Genomic DNA, 15,719 nt, shown 5'->3' with positions numbered 1-15,719 from the left:
GGAATTAAGCTACAGTTTCCACGCGAGTTATAAACTGTTAAACATTGTTTAACCCTCAAATTACAAATAAATAAAAAGACAATCCATTCTAAAAGGTAAAACTATACATATATATATTTTTAATGTTTCCAGAGCGTTCATATTTTTTAGGCCAATGCTCATGTTTCTCATTCTACTATTGGATTAAATTCAACTATTGGTTGACAGTAATGCTGAAATATTGTGACAGTTCCGCTCCAGGGAAGAGAGCGTTCTCCTGCAGCCCATCATTAGAATTAAAAAAAAAAAAAACCCTCATGATTAGAAATGTATGACATCTTTGCATCATCCCAAGAAATATCTGTCGAGCAGCCGCAAAAATCTCATAAATCCTGACGTTGTCTCAGTATGAAAAGTGCGCTTTCGTCACTGATCCCAATTTCATGCAGACTGTATTAATTTGTTTGGATTCTCAGTCGCATCTTTTCCAGTAACACAAAGCCATGCATGTCCTTTGAATGCTGTGCTGGGGCAACATCTCTCTGCGGAGATGCACATTTCTCTTTGGTCTGTGCAATGAAAATCAATTGGCTGTTAATTTTGCCGGCTCCAGAACACATTTGAAGTTCCCCGAGCAGAACGCTCAGAATCCTCAGGAAGAGGATTTCTGCTCGACAGATCTGCCCCCAACATTTAGTTGCCCAACCAACACTGCTAATGAAGTAGGTTCGGTTCCACCCCCAGCGCTCGTGCTTCCTCTCTCCACTGCGGGGCCCCGAGGCACAGTGGGCATCAGGGGAAAGAACTTAAGAACTGCACGGGGCAATGAAGCATAGTGACTGTGTCACATAGTGGGTCACTGTTTTTACCCAACTGAGCTTTGCCTTTTTATCGTCTCCTACCATCAGGGTCTGCTGGTCACACAAATTAAGGGGCAATTAAGGCGCTGAAACAGCCGAGAGATCAAAGTGGACGACTGGAGGAGAAGCCACTCTGGAGAGTTAAGCGCATGGAGCTGGAATAGTTTGACTCAAGAGGAATTTGAGCGATGGAAAGTACATGACATTGTTCCCTCCTAATGCAAACAAAGGGAGGATTGTTTTCCAACGGGTTGGATGCTGTTTTACCACTTATCCTGCCTGATCTAACTTTGTTGCTGCTCCACGAGACAGGCATTTCCAAAATGTTTTTGTCCGCGTCCAATGTATGTTGTCAAGTCTGAAGGGGGGATATTTCAATCTTTCAGCTTGTCAACAATGAGAGATTTGAGAAAAAAAAAAAAAGGCAAACAAAAGGGCGGCATTGAACCAAGTCGGCAGAGGCTTTCAAAAGCTCAAAGCCGTCGCTGGCATGCCTGTATCTCTGCAAATTTTCATCAGCATGACAGTAAAGAGGAAAGGGAACAACAAACAAAAGCTTTCATCATTTCTCACTTGCTCCTTTTGCCATCTTCATGGCAGTAACTCGATGCTAATTCCAGAGCAGTCAAACAATTTCTTCAATGAATCATGGATTAAAATGTGATTTGCCACAGCTAATGAAAATGCATTTTGTTCAAACGCAGGGGTCCTTATTGAGTTGAGGCGTGCGAGGCGGCTGGAGCGGGCTTTAAACAATATGAGCCAAACATTTTTTATTTATTTTTTTTGCAGCCTGGCTGTCTGATGTTTGCAGATGGGCCCTGCTGCTCTCGGGAGAAATTAGATAGCGGTGGCTAATTTAATTTTGATACGCATGTAACAGTATCTGCCTGAGTGCATGTGGCCTTGTTTACTGAAGTATCAAAATGCATTTTGAAAAACCGGGCCTTGCATGTGTGAACACACATGCAATTCACCCGCATGTGTGTTTCAGAGACACATTGATGTTTCATGTTCTATTCTTAGCAGAGTTTCAACCTGTCTTGCCAGCAACTCCTCGGAAAACAAACACGAACCAAACACAGATAATTATGGGATGATTATAAACTGTACAAGTCTTTGAATGCTTTCCGCATGGAAAAGAAAACATCTGTGTGTTTGGCAAACTGAGAAGTACACGGGTTTGGAGCCACACCTTGGCCTCAACATGAACACATGGGCTCCCCCATGTTCTTAGAAGTATGTCAAAATTGTCCTGTGACTCCTGTCTGTGACACCGAGAGAGCTTATGTTGATGCATGTGTGACTCGCTCAGCAGATTCGATGCAGGAGAAAACATATCCCTCGGGAATGTGTGTGTGTGTGTGTGTGTGTGTGTATATATTTTGGAATGTGTGCTACGTGGCTACACGTCTGTCCACAAGCACATTTGTCCAAGTGGTTGAATGCATGCACTTGTTAAAACGCTCTTGGTTGAATGCATTGGTACACTTCAAGATTTGCATGCTTAAAAACAAAAATCCTTGGAGTTCTGAATCATTAGATTGTGCACAGCGCAGGGTAACGGGTTGGTTTAAGAACTGGAGCTCTGTGCATGTCTGGCGGGAGGCGAGTTGGGTTTTTGGTTGCGAATGTTGTGCGCACAAATCTTTCTGACAGTGTCCGTCTTCCTGTCTGGACATCTCCTAACATATGTGCGAACATGTGCGTGCATGTCGCTAAAAAAGCAACATCTTCCTGGATTGGTTGCCTCGAGGGTGGATGAGGCCTCAAAGTGCTAGCATTGATTTGTTGCTGGTGGTAATTGTCAGGGGGGACGAATTGCATGGTTTATGTTGGGACATAGCAGGAATGGAAGGACATTATAGAAAACTTTATTATTTTAAACCTGAGATATCTTGTGTCGATACCTTAGCTATTATACTTTGACCGCCTCTACACACTTTGAGCATAAATTGACTCCCGCCAATGTGCAGGTTGGGGCTTCAGGCTGAGTCTGAGTTTGCGTCACGCTAAATGTTGGCTGGTTCTCTGCTGCTTCGTCTCGAGCCTCATCGCCCTAGACACCAACTTATTAAATATTCAAGTGATGAAAGGTTTCTAAGTGTTACCTTTACGGTCTTCATATTGACTTATTGGCTGCTTAGCGCTTTAACGTGCACTCGTGGTTCGGCAGTGTCATTGGCAGAGGCCGATCCATTAAGCTGGCCTCTCGGGATGGGAAATTTGATATCCTGTTTATATTTATGTTTTCACACTTCCTTTTTTTTCTTTCTTTTTTTAAATTCAAGCCGACCAGTCAATGAAGGCAACAGCTCTACAGCTTAAGTTACATGTCTGTTCCAATACCCAACAGTCACATCACAGCAACAGTCAGAACTCTCGATCCCCCTCGGTGGAATCTCTGATTGTTGGGCGATTTAAGTCGCCGCCTGTGGGAATTTCTCAGAGCGGAGATTGCGATGCCGATACACGCGGCCTGGTCTGAGCTAATGGCAACACACAAAACCATTGACCAAAAAAAACATAAGGTTGAGTTAGCGGAAAGGTGTTGATTGCCTGCACAATCCTCAGGGACACTGTTGGGTTTCCAGGCAGCCCACCACCAGCTTGTTACAGGAAAGCAAAGGTGACACAAGCAAGAGGATCCTCACAAATGTACTTCAGTACCCGTCCTAACATTACATCGGCATCGCGGGCCTATCCATCTCATTGACAGCTCCGCGGCGTCAAGTGCCGGCGGTGGCTGTGTGACATTGCCGACGCAGAGAGTGTGCCCTCCACACGCACACACATCACCGGAGCCGTTCACATCTGGAGGGTGGGGGCGCAACCCGATCTGCATCCGCGTCTTGGGGGGTCGTCGCGGGAAGGACGAGTGGGGCCCTTTTCACTTAAGCTGATCCGTCCAACGCAACCCTCTGGCACTTACAGATGAGGTCAAGATCGTAAAGCTTGAGAACGTACAGTTGCTGGAGTTGCAGGGGATCTACTTAATACATGGGGTGGTGAGGGTGGCGAGGGGGGGCTATTTGTATTGACAAGCCTGTGGAAAGGTGCGGTGTTTATGGCCATGCTCGCACTCCGACTGCCGCATTTTGTCTAATGGTAGAAGAGCAGGGCGAGAAAAGAGGCAATCACGGAATACCTTTCCTCTGCTACTATTTATTTCACTTTGAAGGGAAGCATTGCTCTTCAGCTGCTGTCAGATTTCCGTTCTTTTTTTTTTTTTTTTTTGGTGAGCACAAATGTACGTGGGTGGTGTTGGAAAACAGGAGGTCCTGGGGGGCACTGAGGGGTTGGCCCACCTCAGCTGACCATAGCTTCCCTCCGTTCATCCTTGTCATGCAGATGACATTGCATGCATGTGTTTAAGTGTCTGACTTTCCCCCCCGTAATGAAAATTCCACATGTAGCACATCAGACACGGTTGACGCTAGCTGTCCTCGCCGCCTGCTGCTCATCCTGGTCCGGGAGGGTCGTCTCAGATTGCACTCTCGCAAGTGCATGTACAGTTACAGAAAAGCCCCCTGGAGAAATGAAAAAGGCAAATGTTTCACTGCTCGTCTGTCTCTGGGGAGATACAGTGACGGGCTGAACTGTGTAACCCGACGTTTTCAAACCTCTGCGAGACAACTTTTTGGCACCTCTTTTCGCCTCAACTGCTCAAAGCCACCGGAAAACTTGTGCAAATATTTTTCCGAGCAATTGCCCCTCGAATAAAAAAAGAAAGGCTTCCCGTGAACAAAACCCCTGTGTTATTCTCAAAAGAGGCACTTTTAAAAGGCAGCCGCATGTGTGTTTTTTGCAAGAAGTGTCATTGAAAACACCTTTTCAGAAATGATTTCAGAGACATCAAAATGTGTTTGTCAATATTGCTTCGTTAATGGATAATCAATGAGGCGGCAAGGGGATCACTCCAATTCCAGACGGATTCCATTGAGCTGCAAATCGACCATAGCAAATAAGCGACAACTGCATGCCAGAGTAAGAGGGATAAAAGAAAAAAAAAAACAGAAAAAGAAATGGCCCACCACTGAATGTGAGGGGACATTTTATGACAATGCTGGCGCTGTTCTGCTGAGCGCTTTTGAAAATTGTTTTGTGTTTCAGCATTCATTCCTCCCCCCTCTGCCTCGTCTGTGCGCCACCGCTCTCTCCGCGAGCCGCTGGCAGGGGATGGCGATGACGGGACGGGATGGATCTTTAATAGATTTGTCTTGGGCAGCACAATGGGAGGAGGGATCGTTGTTAACATTATAACGTATCGATCGCTTCAACTCTATTTCCCAAGGCCCTGTCAGACAGGAGCCATTACTCACAGCAGCCACCCCCACTGCACCGCCGCCGCCCCCACTACGCACACACGCACACTCAACAAACTTACATATCTCTGGCATCGCAAACATGGCAGTGTCGAGTCTACGGCATCTGACTAAATACGTATCTTATGAGGCCTTTAACCTTTTGTTTCGCCACGACTTAGCGTTTCAATTCCCTCATCTGCATGAGACAATAATCCCTGCTGGAACAGATTTAGGCGTCATGTATCCACCAAACCCATAAGATCATCATTGCCTTGTTGCACATGCACTGGAATGAATGTGGTGGTCATGCCCAAAGGCCCAAGGCCACTGGGCCTTTAGATGATTAAAAGACAAAAAAAAAAATAAGTTGGAGTTAATGGGAAAAGACAGAGCATTACACTGGTATAAATTGCCATAGAGAATAACATCACCAAACACATGTGTTTAGAAGTACAAAATAAAGTCAAACGAAAATGAAAAAAAAGTTTTCAAGGTCAAGGATGGTTATGATTGATTAAATGGGCTAATTTCATTTTGTTCTAGAAAAAAACAGTTCTCTTCTCTTTGAGAGTGCGGGAGATGGTCTGTGCTGAGAACTGAACAGTACAGCAGCTGACCTCTGGGACTGTTCTGGAAGCAATTGTGTGACTGTAAAACATGGGCAGTGGATCCAGTAATGCAAATTGGACAAAGATGGGGTGTCGCACATTTCCACAATAAAAATGGTCCTAAGGCACTTTGCCACCAAGTCCCCAACTTTGTGGATTTTCTTTTAGTGCCAGGTAGTCTTGTGTTCTGGACTGAAGTGTTCCTCACTGTTCCAACTGGATTTTTTTTAAAAAAAAGTTGATATCTACATAAAATTAAATCAAATCTCTTACATCAATATGAAATAAATACATTTATTTGTGTGTAAGTTTGTTATATCATACTTTATTGGGTATATGCTTTTATATTTATATCTCACTTTTCTTTTCTTTTTCCCCCAAACCAACTGAGGGACAAAATGTAATGCACATATCTTATAGTGTGGCACCCAAAAATGAAAAGTTTTATTTGACTCAAACCCTAGAGAAGGATCGAGGTCTGAGAGAATCCACAAAGTAAATGCTGTAGAATAAACTGATAGTAACTGCAAAAAACAGCTGACACCCGGAAAATTCAAGTCTCTGGTAGTTGGATAAAGGTAAGAGGTAAAGATAAAGTTGGAAATCATCAAAAGTGACCCTCTGCAATGCAAACATGAAGAAATGTTAATATATGATGCGTTGTTACATGCATTATGTCAGTAAGATTTTGCAATATTTTACTTCATTGAAATTAGTGATCAGATGATAGCAGAGTGTTTGTTAGGCAGCCATGGTAACCACACAATGCTTCATTAAGATGCCTGTGCTGATGCACACACAAGCTTGTGAATCACATGTGAATCATTTGGATATAATTAGTAGTAATTCCACCTGTTTCCAATACCGTGTTTGCCCACTGACACCAGTGGAATCCAGAGACCAATTAGCTCCTTTTCATCCTACAAAGCAGTTTCTCGATACACAACCAAGAAACAAGAAGAGAGCATTTAGCAGGTGAAGAACTCAGCTGCTCAGCAAAACAGATCACAAAGAGCAGTGCAATGACAAGATGAATGTTTCTGGCTTAACAATTATGCCTGTTAGAGACGTAAATGGGAAAAGAGATAAAGGGCAGTGTGATCTCCCTGGCCTGCAGATGTGTCTCGGTTTCATTAGTGGTACACCTCTGAAACCGACAGGCCTGAAACATCCAAAGGCAACCTTCTTCAGAGGGATTGTCCACATCAATACCCAGGGCAGTGGATCTCCACAGATGGTAATCAGGTGCGATCGCTACCAGGCAAGAGGGTTGACCTTGTTTAAAGGCCAAGGCGCCTCAGTGCGTGAGTGTGTGTGTCACAGCGCATGACGGTGTCGGTTATGTGACGTCGACGTGAATCTCAACTTTCTTTCTTTTTTTTATAAGACAAAAACTATGGAGATTATGGAGTTCAAATCATAGATTTCTGTCCCATTGTTCCCAGTGCTTTTCAGGTAAGCGGGGGATGAGGGGGGATCAAACCATTAGTCACCAGTGGATCCATCGCCATTTGCGAATCCAATCATCGTGGCCTTTTCTGTCCCTGCCTATTTGATGACCTGCTGAAGATTGATGAAGAGAGCAGCCCAGGGTCAGAGCAGATACCCCCATGCCCTGCCACCATGACGGTGAGAACCTGTCTACCATCATCAGGATGGTATCTGTCTGTATCTTTTTTTTCCCCCTCCCTTTGATGAAAGATGGTATGGAAAATGAAAAGCGAGGCCTGATACTTAAATATCAATTTCCCGGATGGTCACGCATCATCTATGGGTTATCGGTCTCCTTTGTTATTCTTCTGAGGTTTGATTTACGATAGGCAAATATGTCTCGCTGCCCGGCGTTTTTGTGGGAATACCAGCTCTGTGATCGTCTTCGGCCTTAGAATTTCTGTCCCTGCTTTTCAAAAACAACACCATACTTTTAGTGGCTTGATTATTTTCTTACATACTTTTGTGACCCTGTCACTAATCTTATCAAACAAGCTTTCAAAGCTAGGAAACGGCACTCCAAACCAAACCTTTAATGTCCCCGAATGATCTTAATAGTCAGCTCTCAGCAGAAAAACTCATTTAAACATTGTCTCATCACTCTAAGTGAACCTACTGCTTAACAGCTTGCTTCACAAATTGTCTGCATTTTTACTTTCTTTCATCCATGAATTTCACCGATATACATATGCAAAATAATCATACTGCATTAAGCATGTGAAGGCATGTCCATAAAATGTGTTGCGCCTCTCCAGTGAACAATTACAGCTCTTAAGCAGGTAACGGGGGGCCCAAATAGAGAGTAGCAATATGTCTGTTTTGCCCGCGTACCAATTTGGAAGTAATGGAAGCCAATGAGAGTGGAAATGCCTTTTTATTTGCTGTTGAAAAGCACCCACTCACCCTGGACACATTCTGGCATACATCTGTGACAAAGGATTTGCATAAAGGGCTGAATGGTTGTTTACACTGCTGGGTTTGAATACCGACTGCTGGACGGCACAATGAACACCCTGGTGAACACACAGCGACAAGCGAGCGCCTATGGAGTCGATACCGATAAGATTACCATATGCATGAGAATGAACTCACACAAAAAAAGCTCTTTCCAATAACCATTTTACTGCAATCAAAATGCATGTTTAAATAGCGCGCGTGTGTGTGTGTGTGTGTGTGTCTGACTATTTCGTTAAGACGAAAAAAAAAAAGAAAAAGAAAAAAGTTTGTTGTTAAGGTCAGAAGGGATGCAAGCACAGGGATGCTCCTTTGCAGCCTCTCACTTATTTTGATACATTTCCTTTAATTTCCCCCTTGCCCAACAATTCACTTTAGCACCAAGTTCTCTCTCCTGAAAACTTTCGCCCCTCAACTCTCCTGTACACGAATCTTCTTGCTGCCCCACGTTCTGTCCGCTCTACTCGGCCGAGCCATCACGGCCATCATTCCTGGTTTTTCCAGAGGAGACTGGACTGCTGTCCTTGAACTGGATGGGGGGGGGGGTCAAGAAACTAATTTGTTGTCTGATTTTAAAGCTAGCTGGCCCAGTCGGTGCCCCCGACCCTGTGAGAGTCGTGGTGAATTTTAATCACGGCTGAGGTTGGAGTGGGATAATTGTGCTGGGGTTGTCTATACCTGAAGGACAATCTGTGGCAGAAGTCACTGCCAGCGCTGCCACTGCATATGTGTGTGTGTGTGTGTTTATTTTTATGGACAGTAAAATGACATACCATACCACATGCCGCTGTGGATCTGTGCACTAAATACACTGACTATACACTAAATATGAAATAAAAGATGGACAGAGAATTAGATCCACAGTTAAACAGTCCTATTGTGTTCAGAAGTACATTGCTATTTTAAATGAATAGGGACATGAAGGGTAGCAAGGCAATCTTTCTCTTTCCCCTCAGCAATCATAAATATTTAAATGTGTATGGACAATGCAGATTTAGGAAGAAGAAAAGTCCAACTTTTTGCAGCAAGACAGTTTTTTGTTGGTTTTTTTTGCCTTTGAGTGACAGGAAAAGAAAAATGCCTCTGTCCATCTCCTTGGCTTTGTCCAGACAAATCAATAGCTTGTTTGCACTCGGTGTCACTTCCTGCACTGGAGGGCAGGAAGTATTTTGTGCGGCAGAAGCAGCTTGACAAGCTCTCAGTATGCATTGTGAATTTTACATGGTTTTTAATCGATCTGGTAAGAGGTTTTATCAATTGCCCAAGATTGTTGCACACAAAGGAGGAAAAACAGAGACAGAACAATGCTGGGGGAAAACAGAAAACCTCGTCCTACTTTATTTTGTGGTCAGGAGGAGTCAGATGATGTCCATGTGTGGAGTGACCATTTCATCATGTCTGCTTTATGTATCAATACAAATGAAAAGAGTATATAAATACAAATTATGTCCAAAAATCATTCATGCACCATAAATAAATAAATAAATCATGGAACACTGCAAGCATGTCGTTTTGGTTGACTCTGTGACAGTGAAGTTGGTTTGATCTGTTGCTTTGTTGAAGCTTATTGCACTGTAGCTTCTACAGAATGTGACATTCATGGGGTGAAAAAGTATTAATAGAGACATTTGTTGATGTTCCTCTCCTCAAACACGTCAAAACACTCTTTATTTACCATTCAAAGCCACACTGAAAATCTCTTTTCTTGTGCAGGTCGGGCCAGACCAAGACAGGGTGCACCGGCAGCAGATTAACAAAAAACAATAGAACAATCGTAAACAAAAAAAAAGGTATATGTCACAGGTAAATCCCAACATTCACAGTGTTATGCTCAAAGCGACATAGGTGCACAAGACCGCTAAAGACGGTGGTGGATCCCTACATCAAGGCTTCATTGTTTGCAGGAAAAAAAAGATGAATCTCCAATTCCAACATTTTTGTGTGGGGAAACCATTACTAGTGTATGAAGTTTCTAAGGTCTGTGTTGTTTCTAAAGCAAAGTCCGGACAAACATTCCTTGGAAACAGTTTTGAGGGATTGTTTCAAAGTTATGATTAGAGAAACAAAACTGATCTATCTGCCGTCCAAACAAGGCAAAAAAAAAAAAAAAAAAAAAAGTTGAAGCTGCTAGTTCTTTTAAACTGTTTCCAGTGTTTTTCAAAGTTGGTTAGAACAGACTCTTACTCGACCTTCAGTCTTTAGTGGGGAGGCTACAGGACAAATTAGAGATAACAAGTGGGAACTTGGGTCAAATTGTATTTGTTTATGGTTTCTGATTTTGCGAAAGCACAACAAATTCCCAAACAGGAAACGTTTAGGGACTACAAAACACAATATCCCCTTGCTTCACTGTCAACGTTTTAACACAGAGTTCACAACTACCATCCTAAACTAAACGTGTTGTTGGAATCTTTTACATTTATTAAACTTTTCAAAGTTTTAAAACTTTTTTACCACCCCAGAAAATTCAAGAAAGTGGCATGACATTCCACGCATTAGAATTAGTACATAAAATCTGACATGTATTCTTTTTTGGTGAGCACCCATTAGTTCATCCATTCATTTCGAACTGGGAGCAGGATATTGACTTTTTTATGGTTCAAATGTTTTGGAAGGCGCCGAAGTTGATGGTGTGTTTTGGTTTAAGAGCTAAGAAACTAAAATTCTGATGCGTCTAGTTTCATTAAAAAAAATTATGTATGTGGTGCTTTTACTCCCAAAACTTAGTTCCTTTCCCTATTTAACTAACCTTTGGTAGTTAACCTGTTATAATGAACTATTAACGAAGAAGTGCAAAACAACATCTTGTATTATATGCCTGCTGTCTCGCAACCCTTCCCATTCATTTATTTCTTTTCCAACTCCCCCTCCACTCTCAATCCGGTCCTTCCTTATTCTCCCAAACACTAGACACAAGGGTTGTGCCTGAGTGAAGCATTATAATGGCTAAAGGAAATGGCCCTTCTTGAGAAACTTTCAGAGAGCTGTCAGAGGAAGAAGATTAATGCCTGGCTAGGTTCTCCAGGGGACTGGGACCCAACACCCCACCGCCACCGCCGCCACCAGTCTCATTCTCTCACCCATTTCGTCTCATCATTCCTAACACAGTCAACAATGGCACGTCCCGTGCAAACAAAAGACGCAGTAATGGGAATCAATCTCAGTGCCACGTTACGTGGCCGTCTACTTTGTTCTCCGCGATACCTCATTGGTATTGTGTCATTCAGCTGAAAGACATCAGTTTTCTTTGAGGTCTTACCATCCCTCCCTTTGTGTTTCCCAGCTGACCTGACACGCCAGGAATGGCTGGCTGTCAGTTCGATATTGGAATCACAGTCTGGTCTCGATTTTACAAGCATCTGGAAGCATCTGCCTTGATCTTAAAGACAACAAATAATAAAAAACAAAAAATAACTTGCCCCTTCAAGTTTTGGAACTGAAGCGCTGTGATGTGCACTGAGCTGCCGTCGTGTGGCACCTATTGATATTCCCACTTTCGTCCATAATAATGCGGCACCGGTGTGTTCCGTCGTCCTCACTTCCCAGCCAGCCTGCTGACAGTCCTGACCCCGAGGACTGTTCTCCCTCACCGACGTTCCTCCAACCTCATATCCTCGTGTTTTATCTCCCCACCTTGCCAATCCATCGTTCTCCGTCCATTGCTCAGTCTGTCATGACGTCTCTCATCATTCCTAAACATCCTAAAATTGATGCGGTTGACACAGGGGTCTGCGCTGTCTCTAGGATCAAGCTTTCCTGCTGTCTTCCATCACCCCCCCTCTCCCTCCCCCTTTTTTTTTTTTTGAAATTGATTCACTGGTTGCAATATGGCCCATTAAAGGCCACTGCCGATAATGGACTGGACTGGCCTGGCCTGTTTTTTTTTTTTTTTTTTCCAAACTATTGTCTTTGCCCCTCATATATTACCCTGCATTGCTTTGAATTATCTAGATATTTTTTATGGGGTCCATCTTGCATGCATTGACTGAAGTTGTGCCCCCTATGTGTTAGTATGTGAGCAACTGTCTACGTAATTGAAAAGAAATGGACTTAAACTGTGCTTTCAATTGTCTGCTCTGCATCTCCAACATTCTCACTGTCAGACAACACCATTTGAATCCAGACCGCCATCCTGCAAAGCAGCTGTTGGTCATGCATGTCTCCCTCTCCCTCTACACTGCGCCAAACCCACCCTGGTCTTCCTCAGTTTTGCCAGAAAAGCAGGGAAACTTTCAGCGTGGTGCCGCCCCCCCGACCCACCCCTCCTGCTTCCTCCCTCCCTACTCTGCTGTGCAATCCCCCCACCCCGCCACCATCCTCAGGGAGGGCGTGTTTGAACTCCCCGAATCAGAATTTGTAATGATATGGAGCAGAGCAAAAGGAGACGCTGCCAAAAACAGAGTGGTGTACATCAGACCCAGTCGAGAGGGGGGCCAGATCAAACAACCCCTCTGAGCGCGCACGATAAATCTCGGGACGACGACCCACAGTCTCATCCGAGGAGCGCGGCTGTGCGCGAGACGCCTGGTGTCTCGCGAACGCGATAAGCTCGCGACCTCAGCCTATCATTTGCATCCGAGCAGCATAAACAAGCATGTTATTTTTTTTGCGGCATTCCAGGGACCACCCACCCATGCCTCCTACCGACAGCAGAGACAGAAAATTAAACCCTTGGGGTAGTCCCCGCTTTTCTTATTTTTCCCCAGCACACGCTTTGAACAAAGAAAGACGAATGGAGCTCCTCCCCAGCAAGACATAAATTATACACACACACACAGACATATATATATATATATATATATATATATATATATATATATACATATATATATATGTATATGTATATATATAAATATACATCTTTTTGAATTTCTATATATATATTTACTGTTGTTCAGGTCATAGTTGTACATTTGTGTTGGTGCTGTCGATAGAGATGACAGGAGTAATTGCACACGTCAGAAAATGTACACAGAGAAACGAAAACAGCGGTGTTTTCTGAACACAGAGTTGAGGCAGACTGCCGGTGGCACTGACCCCAATATCACACCGTGTTACTTTCCTGAAAGGAACCAGCCGGGGTGCTGATTTCATGCCACTAGGTCTCGTCTGCATTGTGGGACTTTTTTTTTTATTTTTTTTTATTTTTTACATTCCTCCAAGTCAAACTAATAAGCTGAAATAACTCTTTAAAGAAAAGACAGTCGTTATTGCACACAGGTGAAACTAAGCCAGTTGGGCCATTGAGAGAGAAAAAATAATATATAGTGTAAAGTCCTGGTCTGAACCTAATCTGGGTGCACCGAACTTGCCCTAAAGCAGAAATACTACAAAGACCCTTTAACATCAAGTCTATCGTGGATTACATGGAATAAGCAGGATTCCCTATAAGTGCTCTGTGAAATCCTTTTCATTGCAGCCGGTAACCACCGCAATATGTAACAATTTGTACAGAGAGGCACATTGTAGAAGGAGCACACAAGTTTAGAGAGAGAGAGAGAGAGACAGAGAGAGAGAGAGCGAGAGAGAGCGTGTGCGGGCGCATGTGTGTGCAGCGGGAGATGTCTATGGAAAACTGAATACCCTTCTAACAGCTTAGAGCTGGGGCCAACTGAAGGTTACCGAGGTTTGGCTCCTATTTCACTATTTTTATTTCAATTTGATTCAATAAATGTCAGACCCCTGTCTTATGTCCTGAAACAGTCTTGGCACTGGAATTATTTAGGTTCTTTCCGCGGTGCCAATTTAAGAAAGAGAATGAGAGAGAGAGAGAGAGAGAGAGAGAGAAAATTCACTGAAGCGTAGGTGCTATAGTTTGAGTGTGTCTATATGTTTGGGGGGAAATCCTAAACAAAACAAACTTGAAAACAGAACCGCGTGAGTTCACGCTGCATTCTTGGTCATATGGTCAAACGTTAGGTCAGAATGTTTTCATTTTTTCATTTTTTTCGGAACATCAGATTGTTAACACTGCAAGATAATCAGTTATTTCTCTGTTTGTTTGTTTAAAAAGTCAAACTGTGTTGTTTTTCTTTCAAATCAGAGGTGATTATTTCATACTTCGGCCAGAAACAATCACTGGTTGACCACATTCCACATCACTAACACTTTTGCTTGCGTGCGTATTTTACGCAGTCCGTTACAGAATGTGGTGAGTTGTCCAGAAAATCACCAATACAGACACAACCAAACCAAACGTTTCAGAAGTTCACTGAGGACTCTGTACGTTCCCTGTCATTGGGCCAGCGTGTCTCTGTGTTTATAACAAATCCACTGACAATGGATTACTTTAGAGACGCCCACAATGGCCGTTTCGCCTAATTTTCTACTTCAACATCTACCAAGAACAGAAATATTTATTTTGGTTTAAACACAAGGGTCAAAACCTGCACAGCAGCTCCCCTCCATGTTTGGGCAGAATGGGCCCAGGCACTGCTCATGCATGCCCGGCCAGGTTTGCTTCCACACCTCCTGTGAACCGTGCCCGGGCACACATGACCCGTGCCCAAGACCACCTTTTGAAGGAGGCTCCAGAGTAGTGCCCAGGGAACAACTGTTGTATAGTAGGGCACTCGTCAAATAAACTGGACTTTGAGGTCAAGTGCGCTCAGATCGAGACCTGGGCCTTTAATTTGAAAACACGACAAATAGCGAAAACAACAAAAACACAACCTGCTAATACAACATTAAAAAAAAAAAAAAGCAACCGGGTCGGGGGAAGGAAGGAAATGATTGTTTTTAATCAAGACAAAGTGCTCTTCCCCACCTTCAATAAAACGCTGCTTTAAAAAGAAACATCAATAAAGTTTTAAATAATTGCCCCCGTGGCTGCTTTTACAGGCAAGCATATATCTGACATGGTCTTAAACTTATTTACGTCGGGTTTATCCGCATTGGGAGTGATTAAGTGCGCTCTGCTTCAACGAGCGGCTCCAACTGCCAGAGGTGTGTAAAGTGTTTTTAGCAGTAGGTCTTGGTGACCTTTGAGACGCAGCACCCCCACCCCCATTTCAACCAGCGGGGTCAGGGAAGGTCACAGCTTAGCTAACCACGTGACTGTATGAGTGTGTGCGCGTGTGTGTGTGTGTGTGTGTGTTGGTGCAGAGTGGGACTCACAGGGGACAGGTTAGGAGATCAAGTCCACTTCCACAAAGGTCAGAGGGTCTTTTTAGGGGCACCAGTGCTGAATCCAGTCACAAGGTTACAACAATAATGGTCTTTTAAATCCATATTTACAGTATATGCAATAGTAGTATACATATATATAGTAATAGACATTGCTCAAAAGAGAGTTATAGTTCATTTAAAAGTGGGTTCCACTGAATAAAGCATAGGTGCGGAAATGCGAGTGTCTTTTCTCCTGGCTTCAAAGGGGATCACTGACACGCATGCGCTCACAATCACAGCAGGACCCTCGTAAGTACGTCAATATGCATAGCCTACATAAATCCCCCCCCCACCCCGTAACCCTTTTGATCAGCTCCTCATCCGCCTGAGTTTCCGTGATTATTCATTCCATA

Source organism: Nelusetta ayraudi, unplaced genomic scaffold (assembly GCF_046127955.1).
Source record: "Nelusetta ayraudi isolate G7.1 ecotype Tasmania unplaced genomic scaffold, CSIRO-AGI_Nayr_v1 ptg000013l, whole genome shotgun sequence".
Lineage (NCBI taxonomy): Eukaryota > Metazoa > Chordata > Actinopteri > Tetraodontiformes > Monacanthidae > Nelusetta > Nelusetta ayraudi.
The sequence above is the reverse complement of the archived record's forward strand: the minus strand, read 5'-3'. Positions refer to the sequence as shown.